Genomic DNA, 14,676 nt, shown 5'->3' with positions numbered 1-14,676 from the left:
TTTACACACGAGTTTATGCTTTGTACTTGAGAAAAACACATGCATGCTATGTATGTTATTTTCATTATATATCAAGCTTCGCATATTAACTTGACTCATACCTCTCAGGGTATTGTATATGTGATTCGCCTTTGTGTAATGACTATATGCTATATGGTCTCTTCTTAGTTGCATGTGGCAATCCCATGGTTAGCATTTTTGACTTTGATGGCTGCCCTAAAATCTCTCATATATATGGTTGATTAGTTAGGATACGTGACTGTGCTTAACCAGGAATGGAATGAGATGATCTGGCTGGGTTGACTCGGTATGATAAGCTATCTTGCTATCTCTGCCAAGATAATCCCTGTGGCTAAATTATTGATGGTAATAATGAGACCTTTGATGAGCACAAATAGGAATCGAGCTGTAATATATAAGTGTTGTTTGATTACTAAGATAAAGGGTTACATACAAATTACCTCAAAAACTGATACATGAGGTTTAAAATTATTTCTTGAGGGTAACTGATGTTCCATTCTCATTCGTTTTTTTGTGAATAATTGCATAAATTGCTCTTATGAGATGTTCTGAACTTGTATACTGCCTTTGAAATATGTACATGACTCATTATGTTTCCTTTCTTATAGTAAGATACTAATAAGACAATAGAAATTCATTGGTTTATGATTAGGGTAACTTTTTATACGAAAGTATGATACAAATACATGATTATTTTCTATCTATGTGATAGAATACAAATTAAATATATTAGGGTATTCTAATTGTCCTGAGAGTATTTTATAGAAAACTCTCTTCTATACATATAAACCAAGATAATGTTTGATTCCTTGACTCCTGAAGGATACTAGGATAATAAACCTAAGTTGTATCAAGGGTCCGCTATCCCTCTACTGCATAAATCATAAGATAGTGTCACATAGGCTATAACGCCTGTGACCGACGGTAGACCGGATGGCCATGTCCGGGGTTCAGTGGGAGAGGACGCCCATGCGGAGTCATGGGCGGCCAGGCTAGTGTGGACGGCAGGCCACACACTATATAGCCTGGGGGATGAGGGGCCATCCTCATTCTTCCTCTATGGCTGGGTGGTAAGCCAGAGGCCGTCCCCTCTTGTGGTAATACCCGTAGAGCGGCGTTACGAGCATGTAACACTGGTATCAAAGCGTGGTTCGATGGGATCGTCAGAGTCCACGCGTGACCGGGGGACCGGAGCCCACTCGATGGTTTTCAACCATTCATCTCCTTATCCTTATCTCCAATGGAGTGTGTGGAGGGAGGCAGCCAAGGAAGAATGGAAGGGAAGAACTCTCTCTCTCTCTCTCTCTCTCTCTCTCTCTCTCTCCCCGTCACACACAGCAACGTAGGTAAGCAATTTTTGTTTTGTTTTTTTTTCTTTTCTCTGCGTTGAAATTGTCTACCAAAGATGCGTTGAAGCTTGTGTGTTGGGGGGGGGCGAAGGCCAGCCCAGGCCCGTTGCTGTAATGCGACGTTTGAGTGGGGGAGGCGTGAACAAAACGTGAACGAAGTCTGCGTGCGTCGTTTGTGTGGGCGAAGAGCTACGAAAAGAATGGCTAGCGAAGACCAGCGCCTTTGCTTGTGAGATGGGACGTAGCATTTGCGACCTTAAAGAGAGAGGGGGGGCGCCTTTGCCTGTGAGACCTGGCCTGCGTGGCCAGCCAACCAGCGGCGGCGGCACCGGCCAGCGGCGGCGGTGGCCAGCCAGCTAGGCGGCGGCGCCGGCCAGCCATCAACAGCCAGCCAGTGCTGCAGGCAGCCAGAAAAAGGGAAAAAAAAGGGTTAAAAAACTATTTATTTTTTTAATATATTTTTATTATTCATTTTTATGAAATTAAAAATGAGAAAATTTCAGACGACTCTCTCGGAAGGGGAGGAAAGTTAATCCCCGCAAGGGATAATCCCAGTAAGGCACAGCCTCTCGACCATTTTTATTTTTGTTATGAAGACTCTGGGAGCGTAGCCTCACCAGATTTCAATTTACACTTTTGCGAACGTCGTCTTGCTAGAGTCAAAGTTTTGTTCGGACAAATTTGTGTTTGTTTTGTAGTGACAAACAAATGTGTTCTTCTGTAGACACACCTTCTCTACAATGTCACCACTCAGGTCTAGTCCGGAGTGACTTGGTCCTAGTTCGAAGTGAATTGAGGGTAACACATGTGGTGATCACACATTTAGTTCAGAGAGACTAAATTTAAGCTGAGCATAGACTTAGTATTGACCATCAAAGTCACGTAGTTTGGCTATAGTGTAAATCTAAAACTGCGGTGTGTTTTACTTGGGCTAAGAGGACCGGCAATGGCGTCGGTTGTGCCCAAATTAGACGAAGTGCTTATCACGAGAAATCAAGGTAAGCCTAATTGAGCCGTAGTGCTCATAATCCTTCACAATCTTTTAACAGTTGTTAGAAGATTGTGATAAACTTTGGCAAATGAGAACCATGTACAAGCATAGTCTTGATGTGGTTATGCCTTGTGTCCAAACAAGTTGCTTACTGTTTGTAGCAACAAGAGAACCTTGGCCCGTAGAGGCAAGCTGGCCCTTGTTGGTAGTAATAAAATAGTGTCACTACTTGGGCCTAGAGAGTAATGACAGTTTGATTTAGTCACGTAGATTGCCTTGTAAAAGCAATCCCTAAGGTGTGTATTACTTGGGATAAAGGGGCTAGCAGTACTCAATTGAATGGTTTATCTAGGAGTACTAATCTGAGGGATTAGCAGATGCCTAGATAATAATAGCAAATTTAGGATTGATTTGTAGAAATCAAAGGTAAATCTGAAGGGTTATAGTCTTGAGATGTAATGCTCAATGCCCTTATAGAAGTTGATCGACGAAGAGAACTGTTCTTAAACTTACTAGCATGGTTTTCTCTTCTTTTGATTGCCATGCGTCGACATCCCACTGCTCGAGAGTTTGTGGTGATCTTTCGTAAAGTACATGGTCTTCATCTATCATCTATGGAAAGTTGTAAAACATTCCTGCGATGGATTTTTATCGCCCTAAAATTATTGTGCACTATTTTAGTGTGAAGAGCTTTTTTCCTAGGTACCATGGTTTACCCCAAGCTCATCTGTTGCTAAATTCTCCGATTTAACAAAAGATATGTCTGCCTCCGAACACTCCAGTTCAGCCCCAGACTTTGAGTTTACTTCTTAACACTCCGGTTAAGTCAAAACTCACCAGATACAGTAGGATTTACCGCTAAGCTCTCCGCCTTAGCCTCCTATCCTAACTCAGCCCGATTTTATGTACACTACATATGTCGGATCCGATACTAACAACAACCAGGCTCGTCTGGAGTGAGATACTACTCACTATTGCCATGTAAAACCTTATTAAATCCTAGAAATGCTCCACTCATTCCCCAGGGGTCATACGACTTATAGGGTTTACACGCACATGAACTTGTAGGCAAAATAGCCGGTCATGCAATATTACAATTGCTTATGTAGGAAAGTAATATATTTCCCAAATTCATATGGTAGCAACTAAAATGTGCTCACAATTGCACACTTATGTTGAACATAGGCAAGACTACGCTTGCAAAATGCTATAGGGCGTCCCCCATGCATGAAACTGTCCAACCAAACTAGTCTTACTGCTAACCTTTAGATTTAGATCACTCCGGAACTAAATCACTCTGTTAGCACTAGTACACCCTCATGGTCTTGCTACCTAGAGCTTCTTCGAACTCTATAAAACTAGGTTTTATCCCAACTTATGGCTATATTTGGTAATTTGCAAAGTTCAAATTTTATCTTGCACACTTTATCACTACAGACAAGTGTACATACAGGGAGTTAAAGTACATAGGTGGTGACTGCGGTGCCACATTTTTTGTAGGAAGTCACCAGTGGTGTGGTTAGGTCAGCCGAGACTCCACAAGACCTATGCACTAGTTTTTAAGTTGACCTCTATGATAAGGACGTCCAAAATTCGTGTTGTAATACCAGAGATTGTACTGCAATGTGCAATGAAGGGGTCAATTTGTGTAGTCACTTCTTAGCAGCAAGTGACTTAAGCATCTTGTTATAGATGGTTGTATATGGTACTCCCACTCGGGGGAGGTACGCCATTGGGTACGAAGTTACTCACAGACTAGTATGAAGCTACTAGTGTGATGATAGTGGGTACGTAGTTACTCACTACTAATACATAGCTGCTAATAAAATTACCGAACCACAATCCATGAGTATCGAGGTACTCATAAATATGTTGACGTTGCTCAAATCGAGGGACCGATTTGTTCGATGGTATGGAATAAGCAAGGAGAGTGGAGTAACTTAAAAGTTACACATCACTAGTCCTAGTGAGTGTCAAAGTCATCCGTAGTTTGATGATCCCCTCTACCTATCAGATAACATTCAATTTTGCAAGCCCTGGCATTTAATCCGTAGTGATTATGAGTTTGGTGTGACATATGGTTATGAAGTTCTTGCAAGAGTACTCGTTTATTTGCTTGTCATTGGTTATAGCTTAATAGAGATTGCCACCTGTGATGGGTAGGTAGCTTTGCCGCTATAATGAGGAGGCAGCAAATAATGTTCTCATAGTTATACTTCATACCAACACCAAACAGGGATAGGATGAAATTCCTAAGTTCATCATCACGAATACTGTGATGTTTGCATTTATATTGAATGTATGATGTAATGAGACATTGGGCTTGTGTAATTACCATCAATTATCTAGCAACCTATGGCTTCGCAGAGCAAGCTCAGTCATTATCTGTGGATTGATAATGTGGTTATTAGTAGTTTGGAATTTTTCTTGATAGATGGTACAACCCACCCATATAATTCATAAGTGTGTAACCACTTATGAAGGGTAATAATATGCAACAATGAAGCACTTGGTTACAAGTGTGAAACCACTGATCTGTTGCAAAGCAGTTTATCAATAGTACCACCATATGTGCGTAGATATTATACCACATCCTTGCAAGATGTTTAAAAGTTTCTTGGAAGGACTCAAGAATATAACATATGTTATATTCTTGGAAGGACTCAAGAATATAACATATGATATTAAACATGGTCTAGATTTGTTCTTGGACCTATGACACTAGCGCGTAGTCCGCTTAAGAGTAGAGTTTTTGAGGACAAAAACCTTTCTTGAGGGAAAGGAGGGATATCCTCAAATATCACATAAACTCGAATAGTTGTGTGAGTCCAGACAATACTCGAAGGGATGTGTCTGGTAATAGCAACAAAGAGTTGTAAGTGATTGGATGTAACTCGAGACACCCGTATAGTGGTGCAACAATCTTTATCAAACATCTCCACATACTATATGGTCTGCCCGCATATATAGTATGGCATAAGAGATAGGAAGTTTGATTGTTATATTTGAAGGGAAATCTTCAAAAAGTTACATTTACTCTGAGTTAGAGTGGAGTTTAACCATCTGTAGATTGATGGTAGTTAGAAACTCAACAAGATTCTAGAGCATATGCTTGTGCAAAGATGTTACTCTAAGAGAAAAGTATCTCTCAACTTTGGAACTAATCCTTGTGATGCATGATTAGATTGGCTCTAGTTTATTTCTCCTATGGCCGTAGAGCTTTCCAACGAGAAGTTTTAACAAGTTGGTGATGCAACATGGTAGCGTAGTCTACAAATATCTAGTAGCATAGTCTAAGAACTTGTGCTACTAGAGTGCTCTCCAGTACATTAGCTTCGGTGCTAATGACATGATGCAAAATCAAGGCATGAAATTTGCCTTGGAGTTTTGGTTGAAATACCAAATCACGGCTTGCATGAGTACTACTAGACATTTGCTTACCAATAACTTCCCCAGTTTGTTTTCGAGGATGAAAACTCTTTATCCTATAATGGCACGTCGGATTGCCCGTAGCGGCGGTCGAGCTCGATCGGACATGTGGGAGAAATATGCTAATTACTCCATTGACGACGGGTACTTACTTTACAAGGGTAGAGTATGTGTACCAACTATTGGTGACTTTCGGGCCCAAATTCTTAAAGAAAGTCATGATAGTCCTAGTGCGGGTCATCCTGGGATTTAGAAGACCTATGCACTAGTAAAAAGACAGTTTTATTGGCCTAGTTTGTTTAAGGATGTCCAGACTTATGTGCTGAAATGCAGTAAGTGCCAAGTCAATAAACATGAACGTCTTAAGGTTGGAGGAATACTCCATCCTCTCGCTGGAGATTCCTCAAGGGAAATGGGAAAGCATTTCCATGGATTTCATTACCGGTTTACCCACGAGGGAATGACTCGGTGTGGGTGGTAGTGGACAGGTTAACTAAAATGGCAAAGTTTATCGCCACGAAGAAAACTGTAAAAACGCCAGAATTGGCAAAACTCTTTATTGAACATCTCTACAAGCTATATGGCCTGCCCGCCGCAGATATAGTGTCGAATAGAGATAGAAAGTTCAACAATCATTTTTGGAGGGAAATCTTCAAAAAGTTGGATACTACTCTGAGTATGAGTACGGCGGACCATCCAGAGTCTGATGGTCAAACAGAAAGGGTTAACCAAATACTCGAGGATATGTTGCGTTCTTATGTAATTAAGAAGCAATCAAATTGGGAAAAGTACTTGCCCTTATTGGAGTTTGCCTATAACAGCTCCAAACACTCAGCGAGACTGGATTTACACCATTCATGTTAATGTATGGATTCCAGCCGAGATCTCCGATGGCTGTAGGCCTAGAAAAGGAGAAGATTCAATCTGTCAAGGATTTCCTTGAAGATATGAATGATATGCTCAGAGCCGCACATGAGAGCATTCGTAGCGCTTAGGATCGCGCTAAAACTTATGCGGATAAAGGACGAAGAAAGGTGACCTTTGCAGAAGGTGACTTTGTATTCCTCAAGGTTCCTGCGCAGTCAGAAACCATGAAAACGGGAAAGTCTGATAAACTTTCTCTGAGATATTGTGATCCTTTAAAATCCTTAAGAAGATTGGGGACGTTGCATATAAACTTGAGTTACCGGAGAGTTCTCAAGTCCATCCTGTCTTCCATGTCAGTAAACTGAAGAAATCAGTTCACGGGTTAGAGAACGCAGTTTCTCCAGAGATTTTGGTGGACTTGATAGAGCCACCAAAGATACCACATGAACCTGAAAAGATTCTACAGTATCGTGACAGACAAACCCGACATAAAGTGTACCACGAGGTACTTGTTAAATGGACAGATAGGGATGAGGAGGTAGCTACCTGGGAAAGCCGTAGTGCAATTTCCAAAAAGTTTTCCTAGTTTGTTTTCAAGGACGAAAACTCTTCTTAAGGGGGGGTAATGTCACGTAGGCTGTAACGCCTGTGAGACCGACGGCGGCAGACCGGCGGATGGCCATGTCCGGGGTTCAGTGGGAGAGGACGCCCATGCGGAGTCATGGGCGGCCAGGCTAGTGTGGACGGCAGGCCACACACTATATAGCCTGGGGGATGAGGGGCAATCCTCATTCTTCCTCTATGGCTAGGTGGTGAGCCAGAGGCCGTCCCCTCTTGTGGTAACGCCCGTAGTAGCGGCGTTACGAGCATGTAATAGATAGTTTGGGTGACATCTATAACATGTGGTAGATGTTGAGAAATATGGTGCCATGGAGCACGAGTATGGAGTGAGTGTGAGAAGGCACATCACCAAGTGAGAATTATCCCACATGCAAGAGAAAAGCTAAGTTGTACTCTCCTCATATAAAAGGAGAAAATTTCAAGCAATGTAATACAAGCACAATATATCAAGTCTTTTTATGAGTACAAGTTTCCATTTTGTAACCTAATTAACCTTGAGTCTAAACTTAATTAGCACACACTCATCACAATGAGTCTTCTTCATTTTTATCCACCTTAGATTAGTGTTGTCATTAGTGTAGGATTAGTTTATGATTTGGTAAACTTCTTGTTATTATAGGAAGTTGTTTAGGAGAGCTCGATCCATGATTCTCAACATGGTATCAGAGCTTAGGTCCATCTCTCTATTAGCTTAGTTTTTCATTTCATTAGTAAATAATTAGTGACATGATTAGGACATAATTAGGTTATTTTTTCACTTCTTCTATTAGGGATTCCTCTACAAAGTAGATTAGGGTTGTCCAGACTCCATGCAACAATAGAGATTTCTCGTATCATTCAATTAAGAGCCTCAAAATTAAAGCAACAAAAACCAGTTCCAAGGATTCAAAGTGTCATTCTTCACATCTACTTTCTTCAGCCTACATGCTTTGACCATGTGACTAGGCTTGTCGATAGAAACACTTTGCCTTAGATTTCTTCTCTTTTTAGAAGTATTGGGGTTATACCAAAGCCCTTTTGGATTTGTGGAGAATGCCATGTTGCTACCATTTTTGGCTTTGAAATGCAACTCCTCCTCCACTAACATTGCACCAAACTCCTCAAAAGTAAGAGGTGGGTTGTGCACCTGCATGTTCAGTAAGCTCACCTAACTATCATACTCCAGGGGCAACACTCCAATGTATCTTCATGATAATTCTTCATTGGCCTTAGTAATCCCCCTGCCACCATCTAATCTTTTAGATTCTTTATCCGCAATCTGAAACGCTCTGTTGCTTCTTCATCAAAATGCCTTTTTGCTGCAAGTAGATTCTCAAGGTTTTGAATCCTTGTCTAGTTTCTCGTCTTATACTGGTTCTTTAGGTGCTTCAAAATCTACGTTACTATATTGAATTACGGTCATCATCACCAAATCATCGATGTTGATGACAATGGCACATAGTGTATCTGCATTCCTTCACCTTCATGCCAAAGCAAGAACATGATCTCGTAGCATGGTCTATAGTGGATCTACTAGATCCAAAGTAGACTCGGCTTTCCATCAACCCCTATTGTGGTTTTCTGGGACAACTCATATGAATCAAGAATGGACCTAATCTTGAACTTCTAAAGAGTGTAATTTATCCCACCTAACTTTCTATCACCAAAAAGTGGAGGGAAGGCATGAGAAGATGCATTATTTATAGGTTGGGACATGTCTCCAAACTTTCCTTCAAATAACAAATTGCCAAAAACAAGCTTTGCCTAGAGCCCATGCTCTGATACTATGTACAAATACACAATATAGCGGGGAAGCTGGATCAACACAATATAAAGCATTGAATTATAGAAATAAGTGGAGAGTAAATAATATTATTACTTACAAAAAACTTGATTACAATCTAATGGCATCTGCCCACCCATGTGCTCTAGGTAAGAAGCTTTTTGATGTGGCAATCTAGACAAACTCTAGGTGGAGGATGTCTTGCTTACAACAATGCTTGAACACAATGATCTCAATTATATACTAAGGCTACCAAACTAATCTATATATAGTACCTAGGGGAGAAGGGGCATAGGTTGGTCCGAAATGACCAACCAACCCATGATATGGTCTGAAATAACCAGCCAACCACATCATCTGACTGGAATCATATTAGCTCCTGCAAACATTTGAGATTGTCTCGACCCTCAAACATTCTCCATAACCTGAGAATAGTGTGTCTTTAGTTTGTTATCCTAGCACTCACTAACGTAGACACATAGCTCGCACAAGCATGCATCCTACTTTTGGCAAAGTAGGATGCATGGCTTATGTAGACTTGGCAAAGTGCCAAGTCTGCATAAGCCATCTCCCAACCATCTGGCCATAATCTAGTGTAGTTGCTAGGTGCTTGGGTGCTCTACAATAGCTACTCCTCATCATAAAGGGGGCCTTACAAAATAGAGCACATTCATCGCCAACATCACGAGGGTCGAGCATTGGGCAAATGCTTTTCCAAACACTAACACCTTAAGCAGCTTATTCAAATAAGAAACCCAAGAGGTTTAGTTTTGACTATTTTGTGCATGTTCTAGACTCATCTAGAACTAAGTGGGATTCTTGGGGTATAGTATGGAGTCAAAGGATTATCGACTATATGATCTGGAGGCAAAGCAAATAAATTTTTATCATGATGTGGTGTGTTTGAGGAAAGATTCATCAATTTTAGGAGAGGGCTATGTCCACACTTTTCTTCCATGAAGAAGTAGCTCGGCCACACCATGATAGTACCAACTCTGCAGGATATCAAATGATAAAGTAGAGAAGCCTACAATACCTCATAAGGGGGGCCATATCCAAAATTGGTGAAGTAGCTCTTGGATGGGAAATCTCTACCAATAATTATAGAAGAGCTAGTAGAAGTAGCTATTCGTAGATCCAAGATAATAAAGGACCAGAGGAGGGCCTCTATTCATAATGGCAATATGGCCTTGATGGCTAAAATAATGAAAGTATACGATCCAACCAACTTGGAGGAAGCATCAGGAGATCCAAACTAGAGGGGGGCTTCATGCAATTATTCACAAAAAATCGAACGAGAATGGAACATCGATTACCCTCAAGCAATAATTCTAGACCTCGTGTATCGGTTTCCGAGGTAATTTGTATGTAAATCTTTATCTAAGTAATAAAAAAACAACACTTATATATTACAGTTTGATTCTTATTCTGCCCATTGGGGGTCTCATGATGATTACCATCAATAATTTGGCCACAAGGATTATCTCGATAGAGATAGCTTATCATACCGAGTCAACCCAACTAGATCATCTCATTCCATTCCTGGTTAGGCATAGTCATGTATCCTAACTAATCAACCATATATATGAGAGATTTTAGGGCAGCCATCAAAGTCAAAAGTGCTAACCATAGGATTGCCACATGCAAGTAAGAAGAGACCATACAACATATAGTCATTACTCAAAGGCGAATCACATATACAATACCCTGAGAGGTATGAGTCAAGTTAATATATGAAGCTTAATATAATGAAAATAACATACATAGCAGGCGTGTTTTCCTCAAGTACAAAGCATAAACTCGTGTGTAGAATGCAACATGCAATAATGAATAAAAAAACATATTGAAACATCTGCCATTAATCCCAAATTAGAACCATATTATCTCGGTAGAAACATCAAGCTATCTTATCATAGCAAGTCAACACGGCCAGATTATCTCATTCCATTCTTAGTTAGGCTCAGTCACATTGCCTAACGAATCCATCACATTTATGAGAGATTTCAGGGTATTGACAGTAGAATTACCACTTATGAGTTTGAAGTAAAAGTGACCATACAACATATATAGAGGCGAATCACCAATACATTACCCTGAGAGGTATGGGCCATGCGAAGCCAAAGTTATCAAACAGTGCATATGTTTTCCAAATAAAAAACTCATGTGCAGAATACAAGATGCAATACTAAATCGAGAACATGTGGAACCATCTATCATTAATCCCAGATAAACTAAGAGATGTTCAATATCTACACTATCAAGGATTGGTAGTACAAAAATTAGATTGAAAGCATACTATGGGCTTCCATTACGTCATTAACCCATACTCGTATGCAGATTAAAATCACATAATGCGTTTAACACTTATCATAAGAAATAGCGTATTGCTAACTATGATTTACCTGAGAGGAAGAAGCACCCCCGACTGTAGCAAGCATAATAGACATGGTGCACATACAAGATTACACAAGCGAAGTGAGTAACAAAGAACTCACCAATTGCAGTATTTATATTTACATTCCAAAGTGCATATTTTGGTATACATTCCAAAATGCATATTTACATTCCAAAGTGCATATTTACATTCCAAAGTGCATATTTACATTCCAACTGGGACCATATTAGACTACCACAAAGTCCCATACAGACTTAGTGTGTAGATCCCACGGTTATATGAGATTGTCTGGAGCCTCAAATCAGCAAGCAGTGGATGCATAATTGTGGACACGACTTATACATCTGAGGCCAAGGGCCATGCATAAGTGTATTGGGCCAAAGGGCCAATTGTAATTAAGGGCCATAGGCTTATGGGCCAAAGGCCAAGTGGGGGTGGACACTTATAAGTGTGTGTGAAAAGGGGGCCATGGTATATAGGCCAATGTGAATAGCTAATCACAATTAACTCATACTAACCAAATTTACAAGCTAATCATCTTTCATGGTAATCGTGCCCTTTTCCCTACTCATGGATGGTGCTCCTACACCCATGTTGTCACTCCATGCTTTGAGTGGCCATAGCTAGTTATTTGCAGTGCTATCAGAGCTTTCCATTGATCCCATTTTTCCCAAATTTCACCATGTTTTGATGCAGAAATTTCCAGCTATTAGGTGCTTCAAGAATACCTTGATTTTATCACCTTTCCTGCTCTAATCACTCCAAACTTCATAACCATCATCTAGACAACATTATGGGAGAGCTATGGAGCATAATAGACATTTGATTTGAGCCTTGACTGACGGGCGGCACGTTTCAGCTTTGTAGGGCATTGTTTTCATGAAAAATCCACCAAAGAAGCTCCAATAAGTAGTCTAAATGCTCTCTAAGGCTTAGCAATGGAGTTAGTAAGTGATATATACCTTATGGAGAGCCTATTTCTTGAGATATGAAGCTATGGAACTCTCCAAAAGCTACAAAAGAGAGGACCACATTTTTCATCAAGGAAAGGGCATCTTCCACCATACATTCATGATCATGGCTTTATGGTAATCCTTTGCTAAGCTTCACCTTGCATTTCTTGCTTGAATCTTGGATTTCTTGAATCCTTCCTTGAGATTTAGGGCTTTCTTCCAAGAAACGCTAATTTCTTGACATTGGCCATTCCAACTTGTCATTAGTCTTGTCTAATTATCATTAATCACACTAATGATGCCATTACACAAGCTAATGCTTCAAATAAACAAATGATCAAGCCATTTGTCTCAAGTTTGGGGGTTTTTTTTATCAAATCCATACACCATTGGATGCCATTGGAACCATTTGATGCTTCTTCAATCATTGGTGTGACATTCAATCCATCTCAATGCTTGGTATTCAAGTGATGTGTGAGGGTACCTCGGCAATCCGAGGGGGAGCATGTCTTGAGTATTCCTTGCCGTGAGTGCCGTGGTAAAGCGGTAAGGAAGAGGATTAGGTACTCGGAGTGAAGAAATGGCCCCAACTCTTACCATTGGACTCTAAACTTTGGTAAGAGGGTGGGAAGGCTTGGCTAGGAGATTAGCAAGCAAATCTCAAATATCACATGTATTATGCCATTGGTCAATGCATTAAGCAATGAAGAAATGCCTTTATGCTATGCCAATTGCCAAGAGAACCTTGGTTGTGGTTTGAGTATATTAAAAATTTGAGAACATTGGTTGTGGTTTGAGTATATTAAAAATTTGAGACTTGGTCATCACTAATACAAAGGAGACCATGCCAAAAGTTTTCAAAATTTACATGCATGGTTGGTATTAAGGAAATTGTGGACACATATAAGTTGCTTTTGGATGCCAAAGATGCTTGGAAACAAAGGGTGGTACATGTGGAACATGCGGAAGGAAAATGGATACCAAAAGAGCTCTTGAGCAAAATCTATAGATTCCCAAATCCCTAATTCAGTAAAATTATACTAGGACTAGAGTTTGGGTGATTATAAAGGCTCTTAGTACTCCCTTATACCTTCCCAATAAGCCTTAAACCTCTCCGACATCATTTGGATCCCCAACTTGCTATTTTTCATTGGAGGTCAACCAGTCAGAAACAATGAGCTATTTGGGACAAACGACATCATAAGATGGATGTACATCATTAGGGCTTTCCCCAACAATCCATAGTACACCCGAATCCGATGTCGTTTGGGGGGGGGTCAAACATATATGGTTGGCTTTGACCAAAAAGTCAAAATAGAGGATACCTACACTTTGACTTTGGTCAAACCCTCTTAGGCATACTTAGTACTTGTCATCACAAGCCCACACATTAAATCTTATCCAAATCCGATGACTTTTGAGTACTCTATAGCCTAATTCCGATTTTCAGCAGTGTTGTAAAAAACCTAAAACAGAGAATATTAGGGCTATTAAAAATTTTTCTTGAATATTTGCACTCTATACATCAAGAGGTTTCAATAGAGCCCTAGATCATTCAATTTCTACATCATTCAAGCCTTCGATAGCCATTCCCATTTTCAGCCATTATGCCAAGGGGACGTCTGTCTAAGCAAGCAATGAAGCTTCATGAGAGATAAGAGAAGATAGGGAAATGGTGAATGAGGATCATGTAGAAGAGATTGGTGATGAGGGTGTGAATCCACAAGACATGGCAATATTGCAAATGTGACACATAGGGTCAATCATGGGCAAATCGGGCCAAGTTTTGCAAATGTGGTCAATACATCAAATCATTTGGGGACACAAGCAATGCCTATAACAATCATTTGGGGGCACAAGCAATGCCTATAACAATGACAAATGATATGTCACAAATGATGATGATGATGATGAGAATCATGATGCAACCTCTTATGAAAAGCATGATGCAACCACTTATGCAAGAGATAAGGGGCATGCGTGATGAGATGAAGACCAAGGATGAAGATAAGGGTGGACCATCTCACAAGGTTTGACAAGCTCATGTTGAGGACAAGGAGAACTATCACCCAAATTTTCATTCTACTCATGGTGCTATGCACAACCCAATGTTTACGCACTCACCCAATGATATCAAAGGCAAAGGTCATGCATCTCCAAATGAAGGTTCAAGAGTCCCAAGGAGTGATGGTCATGTTCCATTCAACGGGAATACTCATCGAGGCGGTGCTTCAAGAACTTCTGTTGAGGAAGATTTCTTTGGTGAGTTTGAGGATTACAATCATTAT

The sequence above is a fragment of the Cibotium barometz genome, chromosome 44 (genome assembly GCF_041138505.1).
Source record: "Cibotium barometz isolate CiBa-2024 chromosome 44, ASM4113850v1, whole genome shotgun sequence".
NCBI lineage: Eukaryota > Viridiplantae > Streptophyta > Polypodiopsida > Cyatheales > Cibotiaceae > Cibotium > Cibotium barometz.
Note: the sequence above shows the minus strand (reverse complement) of the source record.